This window comes from Phacochoerus africanus, chromosome 9 (genome assembly GCF_016906955.1).
Source record: "Phacochoerus africanus isolate WHEZ1 chromosome 9, ROS_Pafr_v1, whole genome shotgun sequence".
In the NCBI taxonomy this organism is placed as follows: Eukaryota; Metazoa; Chordata; class Mammalia; order Artiodactyla; family Suidae; genus Phacochoerus; species Phacochoerus africanus.
This window is the reverse complement of record NC_062552.1, coordinates 646,914-658,796: the sequence shown is the minus strand read 5'-3', so window position 1 is coordinate 658,796 and position 11,883 is coordinate 646,914.

Sequence of the window (11,883 nt, the reverse complement as noted above, 5' to 3'; positions counted from 1 at the left end):
TAACACCCTCATTTTATTATTATTTTTTTTTTATTTATGTATTTTTGTCTTTTTGCCATTTCTTGGCACACTCCCAAGAGACATATGGAAGTTCTCAGGCTAGGGGTCGAATCGGAGCTGTAGCCGCCAGCCTGCGCCACAGCCACAGCAACACAGGATCCAAGCTGCATCTTTGACCTATACCACAGTTCACAGTGACGCCGGATCCTTTTAACCCACTGAGCGAGGCCAGGGATCGAACCTGCCACCTCATGGTTCCTAGTCGGATTCGTTAACCACTGCGCCACGACGGGAACTCCACGCCCTCATTTTAAACAAGTCCTCTGTGGATGGAGTTCCCAATGTGGCAAAGAGGAAATGAATTCAACTAGCAACGATGAGGTTGCAGGTTCGATCCCTGGCCTCGCTCATTGGGTTAAGGATCCGGCGTTGCTGCGAGCTGTGGTGTAGGTCACAGATGTGGCTCAGATCTGGCATTGCTGTGGCTGTGGCTGTGGCTGGCAGCTGTAGCTCCAATTTGACCCCTAGCCTGGGAACCTCCATGTGTCACAGGTATGGCTCTAAAAACAAAACAACAACAACAGAAGAATAAACAAGTCCCCTGTTGAAGCGAGCATGTCTTGCCTGGGGGTGGTAACGCCTGCGTATGTTACCCGGAGTCATTGCCCAGCTATTTCATTTCCCCTCCGCCGATTTCTGGGCCCAAAGAAAGTGGCATCTAGGAGGTGTGTCGTTCTGATGAGAAGGTCAGGGGGTCCAGGTACCGTCAGATACGGTTCTGAAGTGGTGCCCTTGGGCAGGATGAAGGGAGTTGGCCCCCAAATGTGGAGGGAACCAGAAGCTCTTTGCCTTTGTCTCCGCTTCCCGGGAGGGGACGGGCAGTGGGAGAGATGGTCCAGGGGCACCCGGATCGTTTTCGTTCCTGTCTCTCGTGCTTAAACTCCAAAAACACTGGACAGGCTTGCGGGAGAGCCACTCCCACTGCAGAGCCCACGGCAATAAGATCCTTAGGAGAGGGAGTGACTGGTCTTCTGGATTTCCAGCTTGAGATACAGATATTAGCTCGGAAACTAATCCGGGATAAGAATGAAAACAATCTCAGGGGGCTATTAAAATATTTGTTGCATTTTTTTCTAATAAGAGAAAGTGATACACATAAATAAAGTGGAAATTTTGGAAAATAAAGGCACAAAGGAAATACAAAATATAAAAATCACTAGCATTTCTATTATTAAGATCTAAATTAAGTGTAATTTATTTCTGTTTCGATATATACATGAATACATATATGTACACTTATTTGTAAAGGTCCGTCTATCAATTTTGACATATAACTTTTTAAAAATTGAAATAAAATATAGAAAGAGTTGCAACTTACTTGTTTTCATTGAACAAGTAATTGTGAACATTTTCACATGCTTCTAAATATTTTTCTACGATTTGATTTTTGCTGGCTGTAGAAAATTCCATTGCAGGCGAGAAAAACATCCCTTTGCTGGACCTCAAGTTGTTTCTGATATTTGCTATTATGAGCAGTAATATTGATATACTTTCTTCTTTTGCACATATCTGATTGTTTCCTAAGATGAAATTCTGGAAGTAGAATCATTAAGTGCAATGATATAAATATTACTTTGAAGTATGGGGTCCATGGGGTCCATACTCCTTGAAGTCCTGTTGCAGTTGCTGAGTTCTCTCTCTCTCTCTCTCTCTCTCTCACACACACACACACACACACACACACACACACACCCCTTTGTCCAAAGAAAGGAAGGATAGCAACCCCTAGGGGTTAGCGATGTTTCGTCTGAAAGCGCGTTTACAGCAGGTGCGTGGAGACTCCAGTCTCATCTCGGAGCCAGACAGAGGATTTGTATGCTGATTTCTCTACCTTACATGATACCATTCGTTCTTTCTGGCTTTGTACCCAAGCGAACAAATTCTGGACAGAAGCCAAGCAAGGAGGCAGCCGGAAGGGTGGGGGTGGAGGGGTGGGGGTGGGGAGAAGAGGCCCCTTCTTCCTGGGCTCCTGCGACAGGGCCGGCCAGGGGCCGCGTGTGCACACGCAGGGAGTGGAGCGGGTCCCTGGGGCCCGCCTGGCCTCGCGTGGCCCCGGGGCCGGTCCCCAGAGGCCATCTCACCCGCGGTGCTCTGCTGTGCCTGCCGGCTCTGCTGCCCACGGAGACCCGAGGGGAATCCTCGGCGGACCCTCGCTCCGCCACCCTGTTCCTCATGCCGCGGCGTCATGCACGGTGACCTGCGGGCGTCCAGAGTCACGGCTGCCTGATAACTTAAAGTGCCATGTGGGCCTCCTCGGCCCACGGCTGGGAGAACCCGGGGTGGGAAATGGAGCCCCTGGTGCGGGTGGGTGGCTCCTCCCCCCCAGGAGGTCACTGTCGGTGTCCCTTGGTCCTCGTGATTCCTCTGAGGTCCGCGGACCAGAGCAGGAGCAGGGCACATGCTCTTCGGGCTGTGCCGCCATCTGGGGCCACGCTGACCAGGCTCCAGACTGGACGGGAAAAGTGGGGCTGGCAGGTGCGGGGGCCAGGGAGAGCCGGAACCCCTGTTTATCTGAATCTCCGTAAAGGCTGATTCCGGGCCCCCAGGGACAGCAACTCCTGGGTGCGGTCCCCGATGTGCTCAGGTCTGCTGAACTCCCGGGGCAAAGCCGTTCTACAGGCAAGGGCGGGGGATGGAGGAACTGGGCACCCAAGAGACACATCCATTTGTCCTTCCAGGGTCCCAGCCTTGAGGGACAACCCCTGGCTGTTCGTTAGGCATTTTACAAAAACCTGCTTATTTAAACACCCAAATGCTTGCAGGCCGACCGGCCACCGTCCCTGTAGGACGGCAGCGGATGGATCTTGCCGCCCCAAGACTGTGTCAGAAAGAACCTGACCTTCCCGCGTCTCTTACCAGCCCCGACTGGGGCCCCACGGATGCAGGTCCTGCGTGCGGTCGGTTGTTTTCTGCTGGGAGTCAGGCTGCGTCTGGCTGTCGCCTACCTGCAGGGGACAGGGGCAGCCTGAGCGCGGTGGTGGCCACGGGGCCGCTGCCTTGGCGACCCTCCACGCGGCGGATGGCCCCTGAGCTCAGCATGTTCTGTCTTCCCCACAGGCTGGGACAGGCGTGTTTTCAAGGCCCGCTTCGGAGGGGGCAGACCTCATCTCTCACGTGGCCTCCGCGGTGCAGTGTCTGCTCGCAACCCCAGCTCGCCCCTCGGAAGGTGCCCCCCCCCGGCCCCGCATCTCGGCTGGGAGCCTTGGCCGACCCCACCCCCAACCCTGAAGCTGCCCTTTAACTCGAATAAAGACACCGTTCCACACCCCCTCACCCATTTGATGTTTCGTCTAGCTTACGATTTTTTAATTAAGATGCCTGTATTTGAAGAGGTGGTGACAACAGGGCTCGGGGAAGGGTTTGGGTCCAGGTTTCAATCAGGTCACAACATCAAGTCAGAGTCTGCAGAAGTCCAATCACTCACAGGAACAGAGGCTCACTGACTCGGAGGGGACCCCCGCGTCGCCAGGACACCCAGGGCTTTTTCCCAGCAGGCAGATGGGACCCTGAGGGGTTCTCCAGGGCTTGTCCCCCTGTCTCTGGTGGCGTCAGGGTTCTGGCTAGTAATCTAGAGCACCGCAGGGCACCTGCCAACACTCGGTCCAAGGGGGGACCCAGGCCGTGTACCCCGAGGGCAGTCCCGAGAGCCCGCCACCGTCAGCCGGGAGGCCCTGGTCCGAGGCTGTGCCTCCAGGAGGCAGCATGCACAATGCACCTGTCTCGCCAAAGACGGAACCCGCCCTGCCATCCAAGTGGGAACGGGTCTCTCTCTGCTCTGTGGTCCGTGTTTCCAGCTCAGTTCTTTTCTTCCCTTGCTCGTTCTTGCCCAGGCTTCCTTCCACTATTCGCGCCTTTTGCGCCAGGAGGCTGGTCTTCCCTAGATCTTACCATTTATGGGATCAGATGGGCTGCCTCCTTCTCACAGATGGGTCGCCTCCTCTGGCCATCGGTTGGCTCCACCTGCCCCCTGTCCACGCCGTCTGCCTGCAGCTGCGGTTGCGTGGGCCCCGTGCTGCCACTGCACCAGCGGTGACCGTGACCCCCACTTGCTGTCTGTCGTCTGTGTACTCGCCTATTTGTCTATCACTTCCTCTTCTGTTCACCATCTGTCGTCTGTCAACTCTCTACTCCATCCGTCCAGCACCCATCCTCTATCCATCCATCCATCCATCCTCTCTCTCTCTCTCTCTATGTCATCTTTGTCTGTCTGCTATAGATAGTTTGAAATGAGGTATGGCAGTCGCTTTGGCTGTCCTATAGAGGCACAGGTAGAAATGATGAAGGGTCACCCATGGACAGATAAGAAGGGGACAAATTATGCAGGGTGTCGCATGGCAGTCTGCACGGCAGGTGAAGACTTTTGGACTTTATGCAGAAGCGTCTGGAGAAGAGGTTAAAGATTTTTGCCTTTGAAGTGCTAGAACCAGATTAAGTTTCCTAAAGACCTCTCTGGATGCAGTGTGGAGAGTGGCTTTTGTTGGCACATGGCCCCAGGGAGAATGGTGGGGCAGCTTGGCTTATTTCAGGTGGGAAAGAGTGATGGCCTGAGAGTGGTCCTGGAGAAGGAGAGAGAGACGGAATCAGGAGATATGCAAAGATGGCTGGCGGAACTCGGTGGCTGGTTGGATGTGGAGAGAGACGGAGACAGGTGTCAGCGGTGACCCTGTGTCTCTGGCGCTAACGGCTGTGAAAAGACCTGGGTGTGACCGGAGTGGGGACACCAAAGAAAGACACGCTTGGACTGCATGACGACGAGCTCAGCTCGGGACCAGCGGAACTGGGCTGTTTGTGACGCAGACCTGGGGTTGTTTGGGGGCTAACTGGTACACGGCTTTGCAGCTCAGTAGAGACATTGGGGATGAAATTGGCGTCTTCGGTTTACAGATGACCGTCCAGACGATGGTGGGGCCCTGGAACGGAGGCAGGCCACTCCATGGGACAGCATCACACGGACAGCCCGACCTCTAAGAACTTTCCACATCAACAGTCCAGTGTTGTCTACCTCTAAAGCGTTAGGAAAACGAGACCCCTGTCCCTGTCTCTCTTGGCGTCATACCTGACACCTAGCAGACAATTTAACAGGAGATTAAACAACTTTCTCATTTACACTTGCAGCTCACACACCCACATTTTTCTGCGAGCTAAGGAGTCAGAAGGGTGTTCAGATGTCAGCCCTGCACGAGCCTGCGGGAGACTTAAACCCGCGTGCAGGGAAATTCGTCTCCTCTGGTGGTGTGCGGGGCCGCGACTCAAACACGGGGCCCTCGACGGCGTTTCGGAATGTTTTCACTTTTCACTCCGCAACACTGAACTTGCTTATTACTCAGAACGTCCTGTGATTTCCCAGCTCCGTGGATATCTTTCTGAGTTTCTTGAGCTATGTTCTTGTATTGGCCAGAACTCCCCTACTGGCCAAGCCTAATTTATACATTGATTTTTTTTGGGGGGGGGCCACACCCGTGGCACATGGAGGTTCCCAGGCTAGGGGTCGAATCGGAGCTGTGGCTGCTGGTCTACACCACAGCCACAGCAACGCCAGATCCAGGCAGAATCTGCGACTTACACCACAGCTCACGGCAACGCGGATCCTTAACCCACTGAGCGAGGTCAGGGATTGAACCCACAACCTCATGGTTCCTAGTTGGGTTCATTTCCACTGCACCACGACGGGAACTCCTATACGGTGATTTTTTAGTTACCTATTGCTGTGAAGGTGGACTTTTGAGGACTTGGCCCCAGTTTCTCTGCATGGTGGTAGAGCGTGACCTTTGGCTTCAGACAGGCTTTGTCTGGAGCCCAGCAGGCACAGCCTTTCTCGTCCCTGACACCGGGCTTCTGCGTCCAACAGCTGAGGGTGAAACTGGCTGCAGCGCGTTGTTACGAGGCCTGAAGTTGACAGTGCAAGGATGTGCTTGGCACAGTGGCACTCGGCTCACAGTCATGGTTCCGGCGGCCCTGTGCACTCCGAGCCGTTGGGTGACCCGCCCGGTTCTCACAGCGCTTTCTGGGACCTGTGCTTTGCACTGGCCTCACGGGGAGGCGACGCATTCAAAGACGAGGAAACGCCAGCTGGTGGCCTCAAGGAACCCCTTGCCCTGCTCCCCCCCATTTGCTGTGGGGCCCACTCCTCCCCCGCCCAGGGGACACCCTCTCTAACCTCTGGACCTTCTAGAATCTGCTGGGGGACGGCCTCCTCTCCCCCAGGGCCACCTGCAGCTCTTTGTTCAGGCCTCGGTCAGAGAAAACCCAACAGCCAACTTGGGAAAAGAACATTTGGCCAGAACTTGGCAACAATAACTCCCTCGGTGCCAGAATCCTCGTTCACAGTGTGGGCGGCTCAGATGGCACTTAATTAAGGCATCTTCCTGTAAAGTCTCAGCAGTGCGCTGATTTCTCCTGGCGGCGGCGGCTGGTGGTGCCGTCTCCAGGGCAACCGGACTTCCAGGAGCACAGAGGAGGGAAACGGCGTGTCCCCCGTGTGGCTGTCCGCTCGCAGCCCCTGTCCTCCCCGTGCCAGTGGGGAAGCCTGACCCCTGTGCACACTCAGAGTTGGTCACCCAGCACCCCCTCCCACCGGACACACGGCGGGCAGGCCTGTGATGGGAACACGGCCTCCTATTTGGGGCAGCCAGGACCCGTGCGCTGTGTGGGACCCTCAAAGTCCTCATCTCACTTAATCTGCACGATTCCCTGAGGGGGGAGCCAGCCTTCCCGCGGAAACGATGGGTGGAGAAAGCGAGGCTCAGAGAGGTCCTGTTGAACCCATCAGAGTGGAGAGCCGTCTGGAGGATCTGTTTGCTGCCAAAGCCCGTGACCTTGAAGTAAAGGTGCCACTGAGCTTTCAGGTGGACAGCACACCTCCAGGAAAAGATGCCTTTCTCCAGCTCCATGCTCACCCTTGGGCTTCTGTGTCCTGAGCAGAAGCACCAGGAATGAGACGCAGGGGAGGGCCAGGACTGCCTGCCCCTCAGCGGCTGGGGGTGCCGGGTGAAATATTTCCTTGCATTCTCTCCTGCTTTTGAGGTGCCACAGAAGTTAACCTACACAGAGACACGGTTTCTTAGCCCCAGCACTGCACACCTTTGAAGACAAAGGTAGAAGCTGCCTGAGTGTTGTAAACTGGAACGAAGAACAGGAGCTGTGCTGGTTGGTGGCTCTTAGAAATAACCTAAGGTTTCCCACGTTGTCCGTTTCCAGGCAGGCCTGCACCCTGGGGGAGGAGCATGGATGTTTGCAGCGGGATGTTCTGCACACAGAGTGTTTTTAGCACATACTTACAGCTTCGTCCGCTCTGCTTTCGATAAGTAGAATAGACGAAATTCCTTATTTGGCCTTCATTTAAAAGATGTTTTTCTATGTCTGGAGTTGGGCAACGATTTTGTTGCAAAGATGTCATTCCAGCGTCTTCTGTATTCCATTGTTTTCTCTTTTGAAAAGTCAGCTGAAAGTACAAGTCTTGCCTCTTGCGTGTGAGGTGCCCTCTCTTTGCCGACTGTTTTAAGGTTCTTTTTGGTCTTGGTTTTCAGCATGTTGACGGGGTCAGCACAAGGCAACCTTGATGCCGCTAATGGGCGTCTCCCTACTTTGCATCTATCCTGCTTCAATTCTGTAGCTTCTTAAACCTGCGGGTTCATGTTTTACCATTTGAAGACCCTCCTGGCCAATTCCTCTTTGAATATTGCTTCTGCTCCTTTATCTCCTTCTCTTCCCCTGAAACTCAGATTACATGGATGTCACGCCTTTCCACCGTATCACGTGTTTCTTACGCTCTCCGATATTTTCCATCATTTTCCTCTCTTTGGTCAGTCTCTCTACAAACCTGCTCTCCCTCCTCTGTCCCTGCTGCTCTGCTGAGTTCACTGTGGGCGGTGCTGCAGTTCTCACTTTGTGCGTCATTTCCAGCATGCTTTTCCCCGCCTCACCCACAGCATGGAGAAGTTCCTGGGCCAGGGATCGAACCTGAGCCACAGCAGTGATAAAGCCAGATCCTTAACCACTGCATCGCAAAAATAACTCCCAATTTCTAACATTTTTATTTTTTACAGATTAAAAGAAAATGGTTCTCTGTCCTTGTCGTCTATTCTCTTAACTATTCATCAGAGCTATTTGAAAATTCTATCTGATGATAACAACCCCTAGGTCACCTGAGGGCTGTCTCTGTACTTTTCTCTTAGTTGTCATTCGCCCTGTTTGGTGGCCTGCCTGATCGTTTATGACGGGATGCTGGATCTTGTGCTTAAAGACTGTGGATTCTCTGAATGATGCTAATATCTTCATCTTTCAGAGGATTTGCTTTCCTCCTAATAGATAGTCCTATGGGGGCGGGTCAGGTTCCATCAGGACTGAGGTAGCCCAGTTCCCTGGGAACAGGCCTGGCCCCTGGCTGTCGTTTCTCTCTGGTACCACGCGGTTTGAGGCAGCTCTGCTCAGTCCGTAGCCAACCTCCCCCTCTGGCACAGGCTGTAGGGCTGCAAACCTCGAGGCTGAGGGCACCACGGGGCACGAGCTCACTTAGCCGTAGTCTCTGTTTCTCCCAGTTCTCAGCCTCTGCAGACCTGCGGCTCTGGGAGCCCTGGGCTGCAGGGTGACACTGGCAGCCGTCCTGAGGCTGCTTCTGTGCGTGCGGGGGTGTCTTCAGGACACACCAGCGCTTGGGAGGGGGGAACAGCATCTGGGCCCTCAGCCTCAAGCCCTGGCTGCTCATCATCGTTCAGCAGCTTGTTTCGTGTCTTGTCCCGATTTTCTGCTTGTTCTCAGCCCGCTGGTCGAGTTGACACCAGCCTCTCCATAAGAGGAGGAAACCAAAGTCCCAGAGCAATAGTTTTTGAGTTAGAAGCTTTATTTCTTTCCTTTGGTTTCATTAACCGACTCAGATAGTGAAATACATGTAACCTGGGTCATGGCACTGAAACCGAAATGGGAAAAACCGGTTTCTCCCCAGAACCGACAGAGAAGGACGGCTCTTCTGTCCTGATCGTGCATCTGCTACGCAGGCGCTCCCGTCCTTGCCCGTCTGACTGTCAGGCTTGAAGGACGCAGAGAGAGATTGCCTGATTCCGCCCGATTCTGCATTCGTTCCAGGCGGGGCTGAGAAATGCACCTGAAGTAAAATCTCGCGGCATCAGCACAGCACCACTCCCCGCAGGTTAACCCACTGAGGCCTGGGCCGACGTCAGTGTCCCGCGAAGCCACAGCCAGGCCAGCTTGCCTGTCCCGCCCTTCAGCCCGGTTTGCACGGTGCCTGGAGTGGATTTCAAGAGGTTTCTAGGAGGAAAGAGAAATGCGTTTTGTTTCCAGAGGCGGCTCTTACCCAGTGGCACGCGCGCGTCTATCCTGCTGCCAGCAGGAGTCGGGACAGGGCCTGTGCTGGCGGTTTGCGCGGCTGGGCCCCTGGGTAGGTGAGCGGGCAGGGTGCACAGTCCTGGTGACCTTAGCAAGCGCAAACCCAGTCCACCGAGCTTTTCTAGGTTAACCTGACCTAAAAATAACACTCTCTTCTCTTATTAATAGGCTGGTTCTTACCAGTGTTTTGCTGTGGGCTCAGGGCCTCAGAGTGAACCGCACTTTGATGACAGGGCGGGTCCGGTTGTGCTGACTCACTGGGGACGGTCTGGGCACCGAGCTGTGGTCTGTCCCGGTCTCAGCCGAGGCAGGGCTCGGCAGCTCCCAGGTCCTGCTGTCATGCAGGAGGGCTGGGGCTTCTCCACTCCGCCTGGTGCCGGAGCAGGGCCGGAAAAACATCTGCAATATAGTTTTTTGGAGTTTCCTGGTGGCCTAGTGGTTGAGCATTCGGGGTTGCCACTTCTGTGGCACGGGGTTCGATCTCCGCCCCAGGGAACTTCCACATGCCGTGGGTGTGACCAACCCCCCCCAAAAAAGTTTTTCTCTCTTCCAGTCCCGCGAGGAAGTTTTGTCCCATTGTCAGTCCAGGTCACAAGCGAGAAGGAAGGACAGCAGGTCCCGGACACGTGCCCGGCGTCCTCCTTTCTCCGGGGCATCTCTGCAGGCGACGGCCAGGCCCTTCTCTCTTCGAGTGGATCTCTCTCTCGCTCGCTCTCTTTTTCATTTTAAGAGCCCCTCGAAGCTCCCAGGCTACTGTCACTTTATTTTGAAGCTGTCTGGGTGAGGGAGGAAGCAGCCTCTGCCAGGCCCGGCTCGGCCTCAGAGAAGCAGGGATGTAGCGCAGGCCTCTGGGGTCCCATTCCTTGTCACCCACACGTGGCAGGGCCTCCAGTCCCCAGGCAGGACGCTCAGACCACAGCTGGGGCCTGCCCTGAGGCTCCCGGTCCTGGTCCAGCCTCTCGCACCTGCCGGGAGCCCCTTGCACATCACAGCTCCGCATGCTGATGCTCTTGCCAGCGGGGACTCTGCCCTCGCCTTCCCCGGGCTTCTCAGCTGTCCGGACAGCTTGTGCGCACACCGCACCAACATCCGCCCGTCCACCACCCGTGTTGCGATCTCCCGTGAGCAGAGCTCTCATCCCAGGTTTTCCTCTGGGTCACCCTTGGCCCGGTCAGCATGCCTAGGGTGGCCGGTGGCTGGTGGCCTGTGGATGAGGAGACCAGGCCCTGAGCATGGCAGGTGCGTGAGCCCTGGGAAAGGCCGTGTTGGCCCAGAGCCGTGAGTCCGCCCCAGGAGCTGTGGAGCCAAGCGTGTATTGCTAGATGGGCCTGTTCCATGCACTTCTCGGAACCTCACAGATGGTCCAGCTCTGGCTGAGGGGCCCTCTGTGTGGAGCCTGAGCTGGAGCGCTGCGGGGGCTCTTGGGCCGAGCCTGTGTCCTGGCCTCTGGGCAAAGGCTCGGTCCTGGAAGAGGAGTTGAGAGCAGGGGACCGAGTGGACGCACCTGGGTGACGTGGGAGAGGTGAGGCTGTGGGACAGGCCACGAGAAATGTGGGTGACAGGAGCACACAGGCACAGTTGGCTGTGGCTGTGGCACGTGGACGCCGGGATAGCTCTGGGGCAGAGTGGTCGGGATACCCAGCCTCTGCCCACAGGTGCAGTAGCACCCCCACCCCCAGGCACCTGGAGGCACAGTCACTCTCAGCTGAGCATCTGCTGGGAGGGGACAGTTTGCGGATGAGAAGAATCCAGTGCTTTTAAATCGCGCATTAATCAAATTCACTCTTGCACACACACTGCAGACATACCGAACCATCAACCAAGCAGCAAACAAAAGTTCCATCCAAACGCCCCGTCCAGGCGCAAAGGCTGAGCCCCCAGCCGTGTTCAGCTCCCTGCGGTTCCCACGTCGCACTGAGGCGGGTGAGCGAGAAAGGGGGGCTCTTCCTGGGACTGTGTCCTTCCCTTGGTTCCCCCTTCATTTATTTTCACTGGCTGGACCTCATTCAGCCAAACCTTGTGCATTTGCCAGGAAACTGTGGATGCCTGTGGAACTGGCAGCGGCAGCATTTAAGGCCCCGACCATGCCATCTCAAGTGTTTGGGGGTCTCTGGTCACTGTGGTTTCAGGAGAACAGTCCACAGATTTGTTCTGTTTTACTGACCAAAGCGAAACAAAATCAGAGAGGAAACTCTGCCACGAGAGACTCTCCAACGCCAGGAAACTGCCTGTAACTGACGGAGTCAGAGAGACATTGTCACCGGGTGCGACTGGGGGGCCTGAGCTGGAAGCAAACTTGGGAAGCAGGTCCTGGACTCCCGAGGGGGCGGGGCTGAGGCAGGGGGCGCCGGGCTGGGTGGGGGACTCGGGGAGTGGGGGCGGCTGGGCTGCCGCTGGGGGTGGGCGGACAGAGCCTGGAACAGAGGTTCCCAGAGCCAAGCTCCCCCAGGAGAGCCAGGGAGACGGAGGTTACTTTCCTTG